This window comes from Lissotriton helveticus, chromosome 5_1, assembly GCF_964261635.1.
Source record: "Lissotriton helveticus chromosome 5_1, aLisHel1.1, whole genome shotgun sequence".
NCBI classification, from domain to species: Eukaryota; Metazoa; Chordata; class Amphibia; order Caudata; family Salamandridae; genus Lissotriton; species Lissotriton helveticus.
Genome location: NC_136065.1, coordinates 1,729,715,584 through 1,729,736,585, shown reverse-complemented (window position 1 = coordinate 1,729,736,585; position 21,002 = coordinate 1,729,715,584). Strand labels below are relative to the sequence as shown.

General features: G+C 41.8%; 1 protein-coding gene across 3 annotated transcripts in view; it reads left to right on the top strand.

Annotated features, from left to right (window-relative positions):
• Nucleotides 1-21,002, top strand: part of RDM1 (RAD52 motif containing 1) — a 740,716-nt gene that overhangs the window by 411,764 nt on the left and 307,950 nt on the right. The window lies entirely within an intron of this gene.

The window sequence follows — 21,002 nt, the reverse complement described above, 5'->3', positions numbered from 1 at the left end:
AGTGTTTCAGAGGATCAATAGACAAAGAGTCAGTGACCCCCACACGCAAGTATAATATAAAAACAGTCAAAAAACGCTAGCAGTTATTCTGGGAACACGTTTGCTGCCACTGAATTGGAACACCATGAACCGTAAAAGTACTTTGGCATATCCCTACAAATAATCGTTTGTTTGTCTTATATGTCTGTTTGTACTTTTTGATCTACAGGTGCCGAGACACTCCAAACTAGGAGTGATTTTTGGAATGAGCATTCGCTCTTCCTATTTTTATGCACTTTAAACACTTTTTATTTTTTCACTTTCACGTCCCCAGGTTAGGGTGGACGATTAGAGAGTCCATACCGCCGGGGTTTATCATTGTCCTGACGAATGCCTAGGTAAAATCAAACCAATACTAAGGCTGAAACATGTTGACATACTAATGATATATTAATCTGAATTAAACCAACCATTACCTTGGCTTTACAATTCAGACACATAGAACTCTTGTATTTGTGTCCTAGGGATCACTAATAAACTTTTTTTAGATACCCTTTAGACACTTTTAAGTTTAAGTTTATTTATCCTCACAACACTCCCGTTACACAATACCAGCTCCGCAGTCTTCTGGCGTCGCAGCACACCGAAGAGGCACTAGGTCTCTTCGGTGGGGCCCGATGATGAAGCATGACACTGACTAGGTCAGTGTGTGAGGGCTTTCCTTCAAACCCAAATAGGGTGCGATTATCTTAAATCTGGTGGCTCCATCCAAGTGGCTTATAAGAGATATTAACCTCTCTTTTGTTGTTTATTGGTATTGCATTACGTGCCCATGCGGTAAAACATACATAGGGCAAACGACTCAGAGTGTAAAGATGAGAGTGGTTCAGCACCAGTCGAGAATTAGATGTCGAACTATGGGAGCACCACTAGTACAGCATTATGTCGAGACAGGACACGATGAGAATGATATCAACTGGTCTGTATTGATGGGAGTTAAAGCGCAGAGTAAAATGATGGTTCAAACGACCCTCAATAAATTAGAGGCAAGGATGATTGAGAAGTATGAAACTGCCAAGGGAGGACTTAATGCCAGTGATGAAATCTGGGCATTGATAAGATCTTAGACCCATGTCGAGGTGTCTTTGGAGACTCGAGCACAGTCCCTGTTCCGCATTTATACTATAAGCTATTGTGTATATATTGTACATAAAATGTTTGTAATGATAGTTATTTTTTATTGTTTGAATGTTTGAAATGCTGGGTGACAATGCTACCATGTATATGCTTTAATGTAATTGCTTGGAGATGAGCACTCTCTCTGTGACCACTGGACGCCCTGTTCCCTCCCGATCTGTCATGGGTTACTAGTAGAAGTTGACATACTATGTGGTTATGATATGAGGGGAGTCCATTGTTCATTGTAGATGCCCCCTTGGACTTGCCATTAGGAGGTATCCCCGCCTTGTTTGAATTTACTGTCACTTTTCCTTTTCTTTTTTTAGTATAGTTTTGCACTTTTGTAGAGGCAGTTAAGTTATGAGGGTTAGACTCCCATAAGGATAGAAGTTACCCCTTTAGTTCTTGGGGATGCGGAGGAATATATTCTAAAACTGCTTTTTTAGTCAGGTGATAGGCGTTTTATTCCCGGTCTATTTTGCGTTGGTTTGTTCCAAATAGAAATGTTGGTAGGTTTTTTTCATAGGTATATATACCTGGGGAGTTGAGCTTTTGAGTTAAAAGGGAGAAGGGAGTAGAGTAGGGACGGAACGTAGTCCCCTTTCTATTACCTTGGCGTAGTCCCCTTTCTATTACCTTGGCGTTCTGACGGCACGTCCCGATCACGTGGGAGGCCACGGCGAGGACGGCGCTGGTGGATTTATACTGCGATAGCCTCGGTAGTGAATGACCTGACCTGTATGGCGACGTGTTGTTGCAGTATTTGGGACTGCCTACACCGTGTATTTTTGGTGAGTGCCGCAGCGCTTCTAGACGAGGGATATAGGATACAGCCTCAGCGTGGGTGCGGAACTGATTCAGCTGGTTCTCACACTAACGTGTCTCCTCACCCCTTCTTTGATTGCAGTGGACTTAGAAGCACTTAAGAACCCGGAGATTTGCCCCCGTGAGGTTTAGAGCGGATACACACAAGGTAGGATATCCAGCTCTGTGGAGAGGACTTATATGCTTGAGCTGTTTCGTACCAGTTCCTGTAAGGTCTCGGGGACATGCCCGACTTATGTGTACCTTTATTATTATTACCATCTTTTAGAAACTGTTGGAGTTGGTTAACATAGCGGATGGCTTTGCCGCCATGAAATTTAAGTAAGTGGTCTGGTTTAATATCTTTTCGTTTGTAGTTTTCACTATAGATGAGGGCATGTTGTGACCACTGAATTGGCGCACTTCTTCTTTTTTCAAGCACTGAACCACGCACACAACCATTGTGATTGTTTTCTAGCTCGTGGATGTATAACACAGATATTGTCATACTTGACGCACACCATTCTCTGGGAGTCTACGGTACTATAGGCTAGTTGTGGTGTTTTTCCTCTGCTCTTCTCCTTCCCTTCTTCCCCCCCCCCCCCTTTTTTGAATTGGCACTGGTGTGTATTCCCGGCCGGTAGAGGCACGTGACCACAGTTTAAGTAGGATGGTGAAGGTTGTGGAGCGGGGCGTAGTGGCATGCGGAGTGTTGATCATCTGCCTGCAAGTTAATTTTTACATTGTATGTACTTCTAGGTTTGTTTTCCCCCTTCTTTTGTCGCCCTGTCCTGAGGAGGCCTGATTTGTTGGAAGGCCGAAATGCGACCGCGTCGACACTTTCCCTTTTGGAGGAGTCTTTTTGTTTCCAATTAATTTGTGAAAGATATATCACTGGACACATGTGAAGATTGGGGTTCCATGAGGATTTCGGTTTGGAACCGTTGTGTCTGACTACCTCCTAGTGTACCACCTAGATTTTATAGGAGGACACGTTTGTAGTACTGTTCTATAGGGTGAAAGATAGGAAGTACAGAGATACATTTATTAAGTATATTCGTCCCATTCATTTTTTTGCTTTATGGTTTTTTTGTTTTATGTTCTTGCTGTATAAAGTGTATATGTTGTTTCATTGTGTGTATTTGTTGTATATAGGTATGTACATAGGTATGCTTATTCGTTGTGTATAATTTATATATATGTTGTGAGAGGATTCAGTATTTGTGGTTTGTGACATACATGAAAAGAAATAAGAAAAGTATGCTTTGAATAAGATTGCAATAAATAGAAATGTGTAATCTTTTCCTCCTGTGGGTGTGATGATACTGGAAAATATTTGAATAATTCCATAGTGGACTTTTGCCACAAGACCAATAGGAGAATTTATTGTCACCTATTGTAAAAATGTGTTTATATTTGTTCCTTCTTTTGCCAATTCTCCCTTCTCAGATATTTGTAATTACCCAGGCAAAGGAGGGTAATTTGGGTAAACCCCTTCTTGCTTTTTGGCTTACATAATTGTTTTACACTTTTTCAAGTGTGAGGGCTACGCTACATGATTTGAATATTGAGTGTGCACATGGTACGAAAGTTTGTTAATTTGTTCATCACTAGCATTGGAGGAGTGATAATTGATTGAGTGTAGAATTGTCCTGTTAGTTTAGATGTGTGAATAGTGTGTTCGGGTTTTCCATTGACGGCTCTGATATGAATGAACCCCATATGGTACAATACTCAGAGGAAGATGTCAATAGGTTACTACAGATCACGTCTCTGTTAGGAGGAGATCAGGGATCGGTGGGAGCTTATAGCTCTGACAAAGGAAAACGTCTTATACAGTTACGTAAAAAGAATACCAGGACGCAACTTCATGCTCAGGTATTATTAGATCATTTAAAAAGTAACACGATCCCAGTGGGATTACAGGTTAAAAATATTCCTGTGATCTTCGTTAATGATAAGCCATATTTGTTGGACTTCAGTGGGGTGGGTACGAAATGCTCCCGTGATTGGATAGTATTATCCATTCAAACAGCCCTCAGAATTAGTGAGGAAGAACGAAAAGAGATCAGAAAATTGGAGGAAGAAATTGGGACTGACACTGGTATTACTGATGCCAAAGCATTATTGGAATCAATTGAGAAAACTATCTGTGATTTTAAAACACACACAGTTAATTTGAAGACAATGAAAGTAGCAAGGGATATTAAGAACTTTAGTTTGGAAATTGTATATCCATATCTGAAGGAGGATTTCTTTAAGAATAATAACCCGAGCACACTTAATTTGCAATATAGAGGCAGATCAAGAAGAAATTTTATAACATTTTCAGAGTCATCTTCCGATTCTGATCAAGGATCTTCTGGTTATTACCAACCATACCAGCAATACCAACCGTATCCTACTTACTTCCAATACCCCAGGTCTCTTCCTTTTTTAGACAGGGAACGGGGGAGAAGGGGATTCAGAGGACCATGGAGGCCACCACCGCCACCACCCCCAGACCAGGGAGTTTTCAGAACAAGACACAGGACTTACAACAGATAAATACTACACATAATGAGATAGAGATCAGTGGAAATGAAATGATTCCTATCTATAACCTTTCTAAACACACTTTAACTAAGATAGAAGAAAAAGTGTTACATAAGGGTTTATCATTTGTTCCATTAACCTTACAAGATCCAGTGAGTATTAAAACTGAAGTGTTACAATTCCTTCGGAAAATCAGACTTAATGTATTCTTTTCAGATAAGGATGAGACATCGGAAATAAATAATAGTGGGCTACATAAGAAATCTATTTTTTGCCCTGAAAGGTCGGCTATGCCGGACGAAATTATTTGCTTTGAAGAACAGGTCTTAAGAGAAATTGATACACTAAATCATAAGAAGGTATTTTTTAAACCCAATTTTTCTAAACAGGAAATGGTAGCACTGAAAGACCTATCGAATAATCCCCTCACTATTATCAAGCCAGCAGATAAGGGGGGAGGGATTGTTTTGTGGGATGTGGATGAGTACGATAATGAAATTCTGAGACAGCTACACAACATTGACCATTATCGCCCTATTAGGGAAGATCCCACGGATAGACTGGAGTCACAGATTCAACAGATTACGGCACAAGCACTAGATGAAGGATATTTGTGTAAAAAGGAGTATGATTTTCTTAATTCAACGACACTAAAGATTCCAAATATCTACGTTTTGCCAAAAGTCCACAAGGACATTAATCACCCCCATGGCCGTCCGATTATTGCAGCATGTGGCTCCTTGCTGGAACCACTTTCAAAGTACATAGACGTGTTTTTGAAACCATTTGTACCATGGACAGAGGCATACATTAGGGACTCTATGGATTTCATTTCCAAAGTGGAGGATTCAACATTCGAGAGTGACCAGCAGGTGCTGGTCACTTTCGATGTTGAAAGCCTCTACACCAACATTCCTCAAGACGAGGCTCTACTTGTTTTGGACCTAGTATTGGAGACGAGGGTGATACCACATGCTGTCCCGACCAGCTTTATTTCAGCTTTAGCGAAAATCTGTTTGAAGAACAGTTTCTTTTCCTTTAAGAATGATTTATTTTTGCAGATAAAGGGAGTAGCCATGGGCTGTTGTTTTGCGCCAGAGATTGCGAACCTGGTGATGGATGTGTTTGAAAAAAATTAGATCTATAAAGAGACAACACCCTTTAGAGCCCATATCATAAGGTGGAGTCGATTTATCGACGACATCTTTATGATTTGGGAAGGAAGCTTGGAACAACTAATGGCTTTTCATGGGTGGTTGAACAACCTATCAGCGGATCTGAAATTTACTATCACCTACAGTAATTCCAAAATTAATTTTTGGGATTTGAACGTCATACACAGAGAGGGGAGACTAGAAGTGAGCCTCTACTGTAAACCCACAGACCGTAATACATTACTCCATTTTAATAGTGAACACCCCAGGACCCTGAAAGAAAATTTGCCCTATGGGCAATTTCTAAGGATCCGGCGTAATTGCAGTAACAAAAGTGACTATTTTGCAAATGCCGAAAAACTACAAACTAAGCTTGTCAATAGAGGGTACCCCAAAAAACTGGTCAGGACAGTTTTGAAGCGGGCGTGGTTCACGCCGCGTGAGTCTCTACTGACACCTAAGGAAAAACAAAATACTGAGAAGACGACCTGCGTTCTCACCTACAATCCGAAGGCTAATAAAATCAAGCAAATTATACTAAGGAATTGGCGATTAATAGAACAGTTTGGTATCCCCAAACCACTCTTCGCATTCCGAAAGGCCAAGAACATCAGGCAATACCTAGTCAAGGCAACAAGAATTCCACCAGAGAAAGGTAACTTGAGGAGTATGTTGAGTCTTCCCCCTGTAGTAGGACACTATAGGTGCAATGGATTTGTAGTGTGTCCATACACTGCTAATACCAAGCAAGTGATAATTAACAACAAGAGGCATGTACAATTAGGCTTCTCAAACTGCAACACCAAAAATGTGGTGTATTGCATTACATGCCCATGCGGTAAAACATACATAGGGCAAACGACTCAGAGTGTAAAGATGAGAGTGGTTCAGCACCAGTCGAGAATTAGATGTCGAACTATGGGAGCACCACTAGTACAGCATTATGTCGAGACAGGACACGATGAGAATGATATCAACTGGTCTGTATTGATGGGAGTTATAGCGCAGAGTAAAATGATGGTTCAAACGACCCTCAATAAATTAGAGGCAAGGATGATTGAGGAGTATGAAACTGCCAGGGGAGGACTTAATGACCGTGATGAAATCTGGGCATTGATAAGATCTTAGACCCATGTCGAGGTGTCTTTGGAGACTCGAGCACTGTCCCTGTTCCGCATGTATACTATAAGCTATTGTGTATATATTGTACATAAAATGTTTGTAATGATAAAGTTATTTTTTATTGTTTGAATGTTTGAAATGCTGGGTGACAATGCTACCATGTATATGCTTTAATGTAATTGCTTGGAGATGAGCACTCTCTCTGTGACCACTGGACGCCCTGTTCCCTCCCGATCTGTCATGGGTTACTAGTAGAAGTTGACATACTATGTGGTTATGATATGAGGGGAGTCCATTGTTCATTGTAGATGCCCCCTTGGACTTGCCATTAGGAGGTATCCCCGCCTTGTTTGAATTTACTGTCACTTTTCCTTTTCTTTTTTTAGTATAGTTTTGCACTTTTGTAGAGGCAGTTAAGTTATGAGGGTTAGACTCCCATAAGGATAGAAGTTACCCCTTTAGTTCTTGGGGATGCGGAGGAATATATTCTAAAACTGCTTTTTTAGTCAGGTGATAGGCGTTTTATTCCCGGTCTATTTTGCGTTGGTTTGTTCCAAATAGAAATGTTGGTAGGTTTTTTTCATAGGTATATATACCTGGGGAGTTGAGCTTTTGAGTTAAAAGGGAGAAGGGAGTAGAGTAGGGACGGAACGTAGTCCCCTTTCTATTACCTTGGCGTAGTCCCCTTTCTATTACCTTGGCGTTCTGACGGCACGTCCCGATCACGTGGGAGGCCACGGCGAGGACGGCGCTGGTGGATTTATACTGCGATAGCCTCGGTAGTGAATGACCTGACCTGTATGGCGACGTGTTGTTGCAGTATTTGGGACTGCCTACACCGTGTATTTTTGGTGAGTGCCGCAGCGCTTCTAGACGAGGGATATAGGATACAGCCTCAGCGTGGGTGTGGAACTGATTCAGCCGGTTCTCACACTAACGTGTCTCCTCACCCCTTCTTTGATTGCAGTGGACTTAGAAGCACTTAAGAACCCGGAGATTTGCCCCCGTGAGGTTTAGAGCAGATACACACAAGGTAGGATATCCAGCTCTGTGGAGAGGACTCATATGCTTGAGCTGTTTCGTACCAGTTCATGTAAGGTCTCGGGGACATGCCCGACTTATGTGTGCCTTTATTATTATTACCATCTTTTAGAAACTGTTGGAGTTGGTTAACATAGCGGATGGCTTTGACGCCATGAAATTTAAGTAAGTGGTCTGGTTTAATATCTTTTCGTTTGTAGTTTTCACTATAGATGAGGGCATGTTGTGACCACTGAATTGGCACACTTTTTCTTTTTTCAAGCACTGAACCATGCACACAACCATTGTGATTGTTTTCTAGCTCGTGGATGTATAACACAGATATTGTCATACTTGACGCACACCATTCTCTGGGAGTCTACGGTACTATAGGCTAGTTGTGGTGTTTTTCCTCTGCTTTTCTCCTTCCCTTCTTTCCCCCCCTCCCCCCTTTTTTTGAATTGGCACTGGTGTGTATTCCCGGCCGGTAGAGGCACGTGACCAGTTTAAGTAGGATGGTGAAGGTTGTGGAGCGGGGCGTAGTGGCATGCGGAGTGTTGATCATCTGCCTGCAAGTTAATTTTTACATTGTATGTATGTCTAGGTTTGTTTTCCCCCTTCTTTTGTCGGCCTGTCCTGAGGAGGCCTGATTTGTTGGAAGGCCGAAACGCGACCGCGTCGACACTTTCCCTTTTGGAGGAGTCTTTTTGTTTCCAATTAATTTGTGAAAGATACATCACTGGACACATGTGAAGATTGGGGTTCCATGAGGATTTCGGTTTGGAACCGTCCTAGTGTACCACCTAGATTTTATAGGACACGTTTGTAGTACTGTTCTGTAGGGTGAAAGATAGGAAGTACAGAGATACATTTATTAAGTATATTCGTCCCATTCATTTTTTTGCTTTATGGTTTTTTTGTTTTATGTTCTTGCTGTATAAAGTGTATATGTTGTTTCATTGTGTATATTTATTGTATATAGGTATGTACATAGGTATGCTTATTCGTTGTGTATAATTTATATATATGTTGTGAGAGGATTCAGTATTTGTGGTTTGTGACATACATAAAAGAAATAAGAAAAGTATGCTTTGAATAAAATTGCAATAAATAGAAATGTGTAATCTTTTCCTCCTGTGGGTGTGATGATACTGGAAAATATTTGAATAATTCCATAGTGGACTTTTGCCACAAGACCAATAGGAGAATTTATTGTCACCTATTGTAAAAATGTGTTTATATTTGTTCCTCCTTTTGCCAATTCTCCCTTCTCAGAAAAAAGAGATCAAGAGCACAAAGTCAGACCTTTCTTGGACCTTCGATCGCTTAACAAAGTCATCTTGAAGGAGAAGTTTCACATGTTGGCGCTTCATCAAATATATCCACATCTACAAGAAGGAGATTGGATGTGTTCGATGGATCTCCAAGATGCATACTTCCACATTCCAATCGTTCCACATCATCGCAAGTACCTACAATTCCTGGTCGGCAGCAAGCATTACCAGTTCAAGGTCTTGCCCTTTGGACTGAAAAAGCCCCACGAGTCTTTACCAAGTGCATGGCAGTGGTGGCGGAAGCTCTGCATTGAAAGGGTCTGTTTGTTTACCCTTATTTAGACGATTGGCTGTTGAAAGGACCATCCCCTCAAGTAGTAAGCAACGACTTTCAAGTTAGTTTGAATCTGCTCCACCTGTTGGGCCTTCATGTGAACATGGAAAAATCGGTTCACCGGCCTTCTCAGACGATCCATTATTTGGGCTCCACTCTGTATTCAAACATAGGAAGAACATTTCCTTCAGAGGAGAGGCTTTTTTGAAAGCAGCAAAAATGCAATGCTCTTCTCGCAGCAGCTCTTCATTGCCTATGGTTAAGCTCAACAGGGCAGGCAATTGTTACTAAAGCAACAATTGCCAGATGGATCTCCACAACTGTTCAATTTTGCCATTACAAAGCTGGCAAACAGCTTTCATCTAATGTGAAGGCACACTCTACAAGAGCAGTCTGCCTTGTTTGCTGGAATTCCTCTAGAGAAGATTTGTTGTGCTGTAACATGGAAGAGATTTCACGCAGCACTATTGTCTTGAATCAGCTCACTGCAGTGATGTAGCGTTCGGACATGCAGTGCTACGACATCTATTTCAATTAGATGAGCCTCTGATTTTTAATGCTTTCTGATTACATATTATATTTGCATTGTCATGCATTACTAAATTTAAGTATTATTGTTATTATTATTAATTCCGTTTTTATTATGCTCATCTATACTACTGTCTACCATCTGCAAAAGGATGAAATAACATTACCTAAAATGTACACACTGCTTGCTATTCTGATTCAATCTTGTGAATCTACGAAAGATCCAATATTGGATAAGAAAACGAGGTACTTACCTATAACTTCAGTTATCCAGTATTGGTATCTTTCATAGATACGCATGCAACCCATCCTCCTTTCTTTTTGAGGCTTGTGTGCGTGCAGTTGTGTGTGGTTGTGTGTGTAGTGGTGGTGTGTGTGGGGGCGGGGGGGGGTTGTGTGTGTGTGTGTGGGGTTGTGTGTGTGGGGGGGGGGTTGTGTGTCCGGGGGGGTTGTGTGTCCATCCAAGTGAATCTGGTCATAAAAATGATTTTCAGTAAAGCAAGAGCGTTTGGTTCATAGACTCACTCGCCAGCAGAGAGAGCCAAGTGAAGACCTCAGAGAAAAGATGTTCACATTCAGGTCAAAGAGCACAAATTCGCATTGTATTTATATGGCTTGGTTTTGGTATTTTTGCAGTTTGTGTGCCATCTAAAGAAATAATATAATAAATCATAAATGGGTTTTCATGTGTGCTCAAAAACCTGAGGAATTGAGCCTCTGCAGGGAATGTTATAGAGGGTGATGTTGCCCGATTCTTCATAGTTCAAGCTTGATTCTTTTAAAAAAAGGATATAAATAAGCTATTAAACTACCCTTCTGTTGGCATTATACCTATGCTACTATTACATACTGCTTTGCTATGGTACCGTGGGACTCCCGCTTCGGCAAGTGGGAATGATTCAAGCACGTGAATCTATGAAAGATACCAATACTGGATAACTGAAGTTACAGGTAAGAAACTTGTTTTCTGCTTTGCAATGGCTCCGTGAGTCAACAGTAAAATAAAATTGTATTTACCATAACATATTTAGGAATAGAAAGACGTTTATTGAGTAGCAGCCAAGTTGCCCGTGTGGTGTAATATTTGAAGCTTATGTTTAGAGGAAATAAATTGCATTTTAAGCAATGCAGTGGAAACGATTGCCCCAGGTCCCAAAAAACAGCAATGCGTGCAGTGCATAAATGCAGCATGCTCATGCTTACCCCTTGTTAACTGCAAGAACCTGTGCAAGACACTTAATTATGGAGCCGGGTCTAGAGATAATGCCAGGGTCATGGGCAGGGGGAATTGATCCTAAAACATCCTCACCTTAGGTCAGTCAATTCTGCCACGTGTCTGAGGCCTGTACCACAAGTAGGGCAGACTGAAGACTCAAAATCTACCTAACACATGAATGAGTACAGAAACACCATAAAACGGACAGTCAGTGTAATGGTGCAGAGAACTCCAAGTCAGGAGACACAGAAGGTTACAGTGATATGTCCATAGGGTACTGTAGGATATAAGTTATGCTTTAGTTAGCAGGACAGACTTATGGATGAATGGATCGATAATTAAAAGCATTGATTGATGGGTGATGGGTCGATGGTTGAACCGGTAAGGGCTGAGTGGATGATTAAATAGACTGGCTCATGAATGTACAGATGTAAATCTGACTGTCGAGACAAAAACACTCAGCGCTAAATGTCAGCTACTGCATTTCGTAGAGAGCTACGAGCACAAATTTACCTTATGCAGCAAAAATAAATATTTTTGACATAATTGGATTTTTTTTTCTTTCTTCTTCAATTGTGTTTATTGATTTCTTCAACATAGATGCAGCAGGATATCTTAGCATCATCGTAACCAGATCTCAAAACAATACCATAGTGGGGAACAGACTCGTAAATAACAGTTGCTATATGGTTACTACGTTGATTGCCCTCCAAGCTAGAGCATCCTACTGCTCAAAACTCAGGAAGGGAATGTAAGAGACCATTCCCCTCCCCTGCAACATTTCTTTTGACAAAAAAACGCATACAATAAATTACTTGCGAGCAGTAAAAGAAAAACATGAATACCAGAGCTTAATATTTCCTCTGCTAGGTGGCAGATGTCCATCGGGGGTCATAAGGCCAAGGTTATCGACAAAATGACTTGTGGTGTGAGGGGTCTCCCAAAGAGGGACAATTGCAACCCCATCGAGAGATCTCACAGATTTCGATTTTAAAGTTGTTTTGCTTCCTCAGAAGAATCAAAAATTATTTTCATATAATTGTTATTGTTAATTGAGATTTATATAGTGCTAAATCACCGCCAGGTCTCTTAGCGCTCGGAACATGGTGGGGAGACGGCTTGCTACGTGGGTGGTAAAAAGGAAATAGATCTAAAGAGAGTTACTCTGCATTTAATACTTCTCTAAAGAGGACAGTTTTGAGTAGTTTCCGAAAGTGGAGCAGGTTGGATTCTTTACGAAGCTGGTCAGGTAGCTTGTTCCAGATCTGAGGAACCAGTATTGTAAACGATCTCCCACCTTTTGAGGAAAGTTTGTACCGCGGGCATGACAGAAATTGTGCCTCAGAGGATCGCAATGAGAGTCCCGGAGTATAAACCTCCAGGCGTTCTTTTATGTAAACAGGGGCTAGGCCATATATAGCTTTTTGAGCTATGCAGAGGCTCTTAAATTTCACTCTCTGTTTTATAGGGAGCCAGTGCCACTTGCGTAACAGTGGGGTGACATGTGCTCTTCTAGGCAATCTGAAGATCAATCTAGCTGCATCATTTAGCACTACTTGTAATCTATTTACCAGTGACCGAGGAAGCCCGAGGTAAAGGGCATTGCCGTAATCCAACCTCGAGATTATGATGGCTGAAACAATCGTATGGAGGGTGGAGGTGGAGAGAAGGGGGACCAGTTTACGTAGTTGTCTAATTAGTCCCGTACAGGTGACAACCACAAATGAAATTTGGTTGGCCATTGAGGGTTCATCATCAATTTTTATGCCAAGTCTTTTTACGGTTGAGCTAGGTCTAGGAGTAGGACCTAGGTCTTGGGGCCAGAACAAGTCGCTCCAAGGTGATTCAACTGTGGGGATGACCAGGACCTCTGTTTTGTCAGGATTAATTTTTAGTGAGTTAGCTGTCATCCAACTCACAGTGAAACTGAGGATATTTTGTACTTGAATCTGGGCGGAAACAGTAATGTCAATGCTGAGCAGCAGCTGGGTATCATCAGCATAATTGAAAATTGTACAGCCCATATTTACTAAGGCAGTTACCAGAGGTTGCAGATAAACGTTAAAGAGGAGTGGGGACAGGGCAGAACCCTGGGGGACTCCACAGTCAAGCGACCCTAAAACAGATACAGCATCGCCCAGCTGAATCCTTTGGGACCTACCAGACAGGAAGGGTTCAAGGCATTGGTGAGCCTGCGGTTGTCCTGTTTGGTGAATTTGCATAGCAGATATTTACTTTTGTATTTTAATGGTGAGGTGACATGTGAGCCATTAATATTTTCTTCAGATGCCCTAAGCCATGATCGAACTGCATTTCTAACGTGTGTAAGGGCCTTTTTATTATAACTTATCCTTTACAGTCAGCCGATATAGTTTTGTTTCAAATTTGACTTCTTTTACTGCTTGTAGAAGAATTCAGGTCGGGAAGTTCACGAAATGTCCGAGTGTCTCTTTTAGACCAACATTGCCCTCCATAACTTCCAGGACAGCAACAATAGCCACAGAATAGTTCCCTATAACCTCCTTGCTTTTACAAGCAGTAGTCTTTTTGGCACACTCCCGCCTGCCTGGCCACCAAAGTTTGTATATCTTGCATGCCTCTGTATTTCCAGGTCATAGCCGCCTTCTCAGCACCTGTGGAAATGCATCCCTATAGCAACGTTTTTTTTCCACATAGGGATGTCCACCACCGTGATCCCTTTTACAGCGTCCAACTCTCTCCATTAGGTGTGGTGGCTTGTCACGTAGACACTATGTTGTGATGGTGGCCATATGGAATGAGTGAGCAATAAACCATGTTATGTTATTGTGTTATGTTATTGAGTTCTTTTATAGCGCATGACTCACCCAGGGGCATCTCAGCGCTGTACCAATAGAAATCCGGCAGACAAGAGCAGAACGTGTTATACCATGACCTGATTAGAATGCCGCAAAGCAATCGGTAAGGAATTCCAAATTTTAGGGGCGAAGTAGGAAAAGGCTCTGCCGCCTATACGGGTTAGCCTAATCCGTGGAATCTTCAGGAGAGCTAGATCATTAGATCTTAAGTTTCGTTCATGAACTTGTTTAAAAAGTTTATTATAGAGGTATGCTGGTCCCCCTCCTCTGAATGCTTTAAAGGCAAGACAGCATACCTTAAAGACAGATCTCTTTTGGACAGGGAGCCAATGTAACTGCCTGAGCAGGGGGAGGAAAGGGGATCCAGGCGGCACATTCACAACCATTCTGGCAGCAGTATTCTGTATAACCTGCAGTTTAGCTAAAGTTGTAGTACCTATTTCGGACAGCAAGGCATTACCGTAATCTAACCTACTCCCTACCATGGCCTGAACCACGGTACGGCGATGATCTAGAGGAAGATAGGGAATGATTCTACGTAACAGGCGTAGGTTTATGTATTTATTTATTTATTTATTCAAAGTTTTATATAGCGCGAACAAGATCTTAACAGATATCAGAGCGCTTCACAGTAGGGTGAGTAGACATAGTAATTGGGTACAGTATAGTGAACGGAAGCATAATAGGATAACAATCATGTGCAATAAGATAAAGGTAAAGCACTCAGCTAGACAGTAAAATAAGGCGGTGCAGAGTCTTTGATCTAACTAAATAGAGATCATGAGGTAGCAGAGAAAACTAAAATAGACAAAAGTATAAGACGGTGCTAATAGCACGTCCCTGCTGTATGCTTAACATTATTTTTCATGTTTAGTGAATTATCCAGCTGGATTCCCAGACTTTTCACTGAGGTGGCGGGTGTAGGCGCTTATCCTAACTCTGGGGGCCACCATTCCGACGTCAAAGATCGAGCATCCTTCCCTAAAAGCATGAGCTCTGTCTACCCAGGATTCAGTTGTAGGCACCGTTCATTCATCCAATTAGCAACCGCTAGCATACCAGCCGAGAAACGTATTTTCTCGTCCATGATGTTTTTTCCTATGGGGAAATAGTAGCTGCGTGTCATCGGCATACGAGATTATCTCGAAGCCGAAAGATTGGACTATTTTTGCTAATGGGGCTACATATATATTGAAGAGGGTAGGGCTCAAGCAAGAGCCCTGTGGTACCCCCTCGTCCAATAAGAATTTGCCTTTAGACACAAATGCTCCAAGTGAGGTGGTCTGCCATCTATCTACTAAGAAGTTGGTCAGTCACTGAAAAGCCTTACCCCCAATGCCACATTCAACCAGTCTCTCCGCTAAGCGTTGATGAGATATCGTATCAAACGCAGCAGAGAGATCTAAAAGAATCAGGACCACGGAACCCCCAGCATCGTGGGTGCACCTCAATGAGTCAGTGACCGCAAGGATAGCTGTTTCTGTACTGAAGCCAGTACGAAATCCTGATTGGGAGGGATCCAGTATGTTATTGGTCTCCAAATGTTGACTAAGCTGGGTGTTAATTGAGGATTCCAATAGTTTTCCTAAAAGAGGCAGCAGAGATATTGGTCTGTAAATATTCAACTCATTAGGATCTGCTGATTGTTTTTTCAGAATGGGGTGGACAGTGGCTTCCTTCCAGGTAGTTGGAATAAGGCCTGTAGAAATGGAGGAATTAAAAATCTTTTGGATGATGGGGCACAAATTGGAGCTAAGAGAGCCATAACTCTCGGAGGACAAACGTCCCTTGGTGAGCCTGATTTTGCAGTTAGCAGTAGATTGTCTATTTCTGCAAGGGAAAATGGGCTTGAACTGGTTTAAAGTAACCTTGGTGGAAATTGGGGAGTTTACCCCGTTCAGGTTTAAACAGGAAAAGTTAGTGACTAGTGGGGAAATTGTCATATATTTTGGCAATTTTATCATGGACAAAAAAAAGCTATGGAATCACATAATGGTTGGGATTCAAGTGGCGCTTGTTTGCATGCTAGAGGGGAGGAGAAATCTTTAACAATGTCGAACAAAGCCTTGGTGGAGTTCCTGGATTGTTCGATTTGTAAGTGAAGATATGCACAACGAGCTGTTTTTATTGCTTTATGATAATGGGCTAAGGAAGCCTTATAGGTTTCCCTATCTTCAGGTCGCTTGTCCTTCCTCCACCTTCTTTCCTGTACTTTACACTTTGATTTCAGGGTTTTTAATTCACCCGAATACCAAGGTGTTGTAAGTCGTCTGTGTGGAAGATGTCCACTTTTTAATGGAATCACTATGTCAAATGTTCCTGTTAGTGCCGCATTGAAGCTGGATAGCATGGCTGCGGGATCTTGATCATTCAGCATAATATTAGATGGGAAGGTTTCCTTGAATCTGTCCAAAGTAAGATTATGCCATGGCCGTTTGTTTTTGTCGATTTTAGATATAGCATTGGGCCTATGCTCGGATTCTAATTGCATTAGGATGGAAAATTGGATCATATGGTGATCCGACCAAACAAGAGGAAGTGGCTGTAAAACTCCACCATTGCTATTGCGGGTGCCATTATTTCTGTGGAAAATAATTGAGGTCCTAGCGTCCTCCTGTTGGAGTGCCCAATATGCAATCTTGAACTGCTGCAGCAGATCTGGGCTCTTATTTCTCTTAACAAGAGTATGTCTTTCCTATACAGGGAAAGCAGGGGCGAGAAAAATAAGAACCGGGCACTTGGACACTGTGTCTGAGACACTCCAGAATTTGCAGCAGATTCTGCAGCTTTCTCCTTCATAGGGCCATGAAAAATGTTTCATGATAAATATAGGTTATAGTCTGAGAGCAGTGCATCTGCAGAAGTGGCCAGGTGGCCATGGGTGCTGGGGTATTTGAACAGAGTGCCTCATTCAGGGAGGTAGCCCAATGACTTATACATGCTTAACCCTTATATAGGCTTGTGTGCTTACTTAAACACTGAAAAGGATGACTCTCAAACCTATGCCTCAATTTCTAATGTCATCTAACGGACAAAACACAAACCCACCTCCTAATTATTCGGGAATTTATTTTGTGTTCACTCCATCCCTTACATATCTAAGTAAGTGCAGATTTGCCTTTCACTTTTTTTGCTGTGTGGAAGGCATTTGTCAAAATAATTTTACGTAACTCGGTATAGTGAGCATGGATAAGCTTTTGAGGGCCACACATATGTACCACGCATCAGTGGTTAGATTAACGTATTTTAGTTCTGTTGGCCACAGCACTAAAATGCATTAGTCCTACAAATTAGAGCTCCTGAGACTGACGTGTGTGCATTTAAGCACTGCAGCATTCTGATAAACAGCACAATTTATTTTGGATGGCTCTGTGCTGCTGGCTGCCTGCTGCCTCCAATATTTTCATAAGCCAGGCCTAGAGGGATGAGCTTTGCTAAGCTACAATGTGTTAAGTGTTTTCCTTGAACGGCGTTGTGAAAGATGGTGATCAAAATGTCCAAGAAGAGGAAGGTGAGCCGTGATTCATGTTGAAACGGCTACTTCCGGTTAAAGAAAGCCTTCTAATAACAAGCATTTGCAATGCAATAGTTCTCGCATTAGGAAAGTTTGAGCTATTGTAAATGACAATTTTTTTATTTGTGTTGGTTTTGAAAATAGGAAAATTAATAGCTTTGTCATTTACAATGCCAATAGTTATAACTTTTGCAAATATGACACCTATAGCATTAGTAATGCGATATGTGTTGTATTTGCGTGACTTAGATGTATTGATATTACAAATAACAATGGCTTTTAATTTTGTAAAATAATTAATACTTAACCCCTTCGCTGCTAGGCCTTTTCCCCTCCTGTGCTAAGCCTTTTTTGGCGATTTGGGGTAGTGCGCGCTTAGGCCCCTGTAACTTTTTGACCACATAAGGTATCCAGGCCAAATGTGCGTCCTTCTCTTCCAACATTATGTGGATTCTAAAGGTGCCCAGGGTTTGTGGATTCCCTTGGAGGGGTCCCAGAAATTAACCAAAATATAGTGAAATATTTGTTTTTTTCAGAAAAATTGGAAAAACGGGCTGCAAATGAAAGCCTCTGGGTTTTTCCCTGAAAGTGTTATCAAAAAAGGGTTTGTCGGGCTGAAATCTCCATTTTCTCAGCTTTTAGGGAATGACAGTCTTTTGTCAGAGAAGCAACATTTTTCACACAGTTTTGGCATTTTTCAGGGACATAGCCTATTTTTGCTATTTTTAGAGCTTTCAACCTCCTTCCAGTTAATGGTAGAAATGAGTTTGAAAGCAATAATGGATCCTGGAAAGCTATACATTTTCGAAAAGTAGACAAAATTCTGAATTCAGAAAGGGGTCATTTGTCTAAATCCATGAAGGTTTCTTTATAGGAACTAACATTTAAATATTTAAATAATTGAAAATTAGTTGAAAAAAACAGCCTTTTGTCTCAACGTTTTCACCTATAACTTCTTGGAATTTTGACAGCTCTTTGAAAGCAATATACCGTTACATCCGTGTGACCTTCCTGGTTGTGGGGATATATAGGACTTCTAGTTTCACCAAGAACCCGACGAACCCAGAGCCAAAAACTGAGCAGCAATTTTCAATGGTATTTTATTATTTACTGGGTATAGAGCACTTATTCTTGGAACATGTATACATGGAAAAATCGGTATGAAAGACACCTATGTATTTCTGAATTGGGTTCAAATTATAGAGTTTAGAAACATTTTAGGAATTATACGCGGGAGCGCATTGTCGAGAAGACAGGTACATGTACTCGTGTATCCTGTCTGTGGGATTTAATATCAACGCAGTGGATGTTTCCGACGTTACACACAGAGAAGATTGAATGGGCAAGAAGTGAGGTAACTTCTTACTTGTCTCAGAATTGGAATACAAAGACCTATTGTCTATGGCAGGACTAGACATTGATTAAGCCCTGATGAAGTCAATTGATGCAAAGATTAGCATCAGACGAAACACGTGTTGGCTGTGGCTGTATGGCAACTAAAGGATTTGCTTGAAGAAAATACCATTAAAGACTTTGGAATACCCTTACAATTGGAATTGTGGATTGCTTCCTACTACGGATTTGTTCTGTTTCAAGAGAGACATTACTCCTGCACTTGAGTGGAACTGTTCCTTATACTTTTTTGGCAAAATAATGCTGTGTTATTTTCAATTGTGGAGCTTAGGGAGATATCTCCTCTAAATTTGTTCAACTCAGGAATATTTTCTGAGTTCTTTGGGGATTGTATGGTGACCTATCCCTTTCTCCCTTGGAGTTCACTTTATATACGAACCTTTTTGATTCATTTTCTTACCATTTGCTGTGCGCCTGACCTCTGGCCTGGTTGCCAAAAAAAAATAAAAAAATTTGAGTCTAGAAACATTTTATATTTGTACATTTTCAAAATTGGGAATACTCATATTAGCATTTGAATTATTGGTCATTTTTCAAAAAGTTTTTTTTTTACACAATGTCTTTCATTGGGAAGGGAGAAATGCATGAAAACTCATGAGGTAATAACAGTTGATTTACAAATCTGAATTACCCTAAGTCTCCCGATACACCGTACCTCACTTGTATGGGTCGGTCTTGTGCCTGCGACAGGAAACGCAGCAAAATGCAACGTGGTCACACCTCAATTTCGCAGTCAATACTGTCCTTTTTTGGCTAAGTGCCTACCTGTAGTTTTTGAACCCTAGCTCTGCCGGCACCTAGGGAAACCTAGCAAACCTATACATTTTTTTTTTTTTTTTTTGGTTAAAAACTTTTATTGAGCAATCACATAAAATTACATAGATGGGCCCACAACCACACGGGCTGGCCGCTAAGTCGCATAATACGACACATGAAATAAGCAATCATTTCCTAGGTCAGGCCAAATCGTAGAACAAAATTGCTCAAGACATAGAACAGGATACAACCATTTTCTATATAAAACATGAAATTAACCAACACAAACAGAAGGCGAGTGCAATAATCAAGTCAGCCCAAATAGCAGAGGGGGAGGTCACGAAACAGGAGAACAGAAATACATCAATGAGAGTCGGGAAGGCCGTGAGGGGGGGGGGGAGCAGGGAGGACAGGAAAATCCTAGAACAGAGCGAAAAATTTCGGGAATGTCAGCCTAAGGAGACAGGGTAACATCGGAGGTGGCAACCAAGGGAGGGGTACAAATTTCTCCACGGTATGCATTCCATTGACCCCAAATTTTCGCCCACGCCCCCGGCCTGCCCCTAGCCACGTAGACTGTCTTCTCACGGAACATGGACCAGTCCATGTTGTCCTCCCACACTGAAACATCCGGAGGTCGGGATGCGCCCCAGAGTTGCGCAATGTCACGCTTCGCGACCATGTAACCCAGGGTCGCCCATCTAGTCTGGGCCACGGAGTAATCGGAAGGTTCCCACACATTCAGCAGACATCGACGGGCCTCAGGCCGCAGGTCAACACCAGTCACCACAGTCATCAACGCAAGCACATCCACCCAATAAGCTGCAACCACAGGACACTCCCAAAGTATGTGCATAAAAGTAGCGCTCATCCCACAGCCACGCTTACACAAACCATCCGGGGAAAAACCCATCACGACCAGACGCGGACCAGTCACATACACCCGGTGGAGGATCTTAAGTTGCACCAAACGAAGACGGGCGGGAATGGCGACCTCCTTCGGGGAGGAGAGTGCCGACTGCCAGTCCTCGTCATCTAGTTCCAATCCATCACCTACCCACATCTCTCGGAGTCGGACCAACAAATCAGCGCGATTATGAATCAGCTTCTTGTAGATGAGAGAGATGGTGCTGTCGGGCAAGTGTCCATCTAGTATACGATCTTCAAGGGGGGAAGACTCGGGCAGGGCCACATCAGGAGTCAGAACCGAGGCCAAGGCATGTCGGACCTGCAGATACCGGAAAAACTCTCTATCACTCAAGTCGTATTCTGTCTTAAGGGCCTGGAATGATTTCACGCAACCATTCACACAAACGTCACCCACTTTACAAATCCCA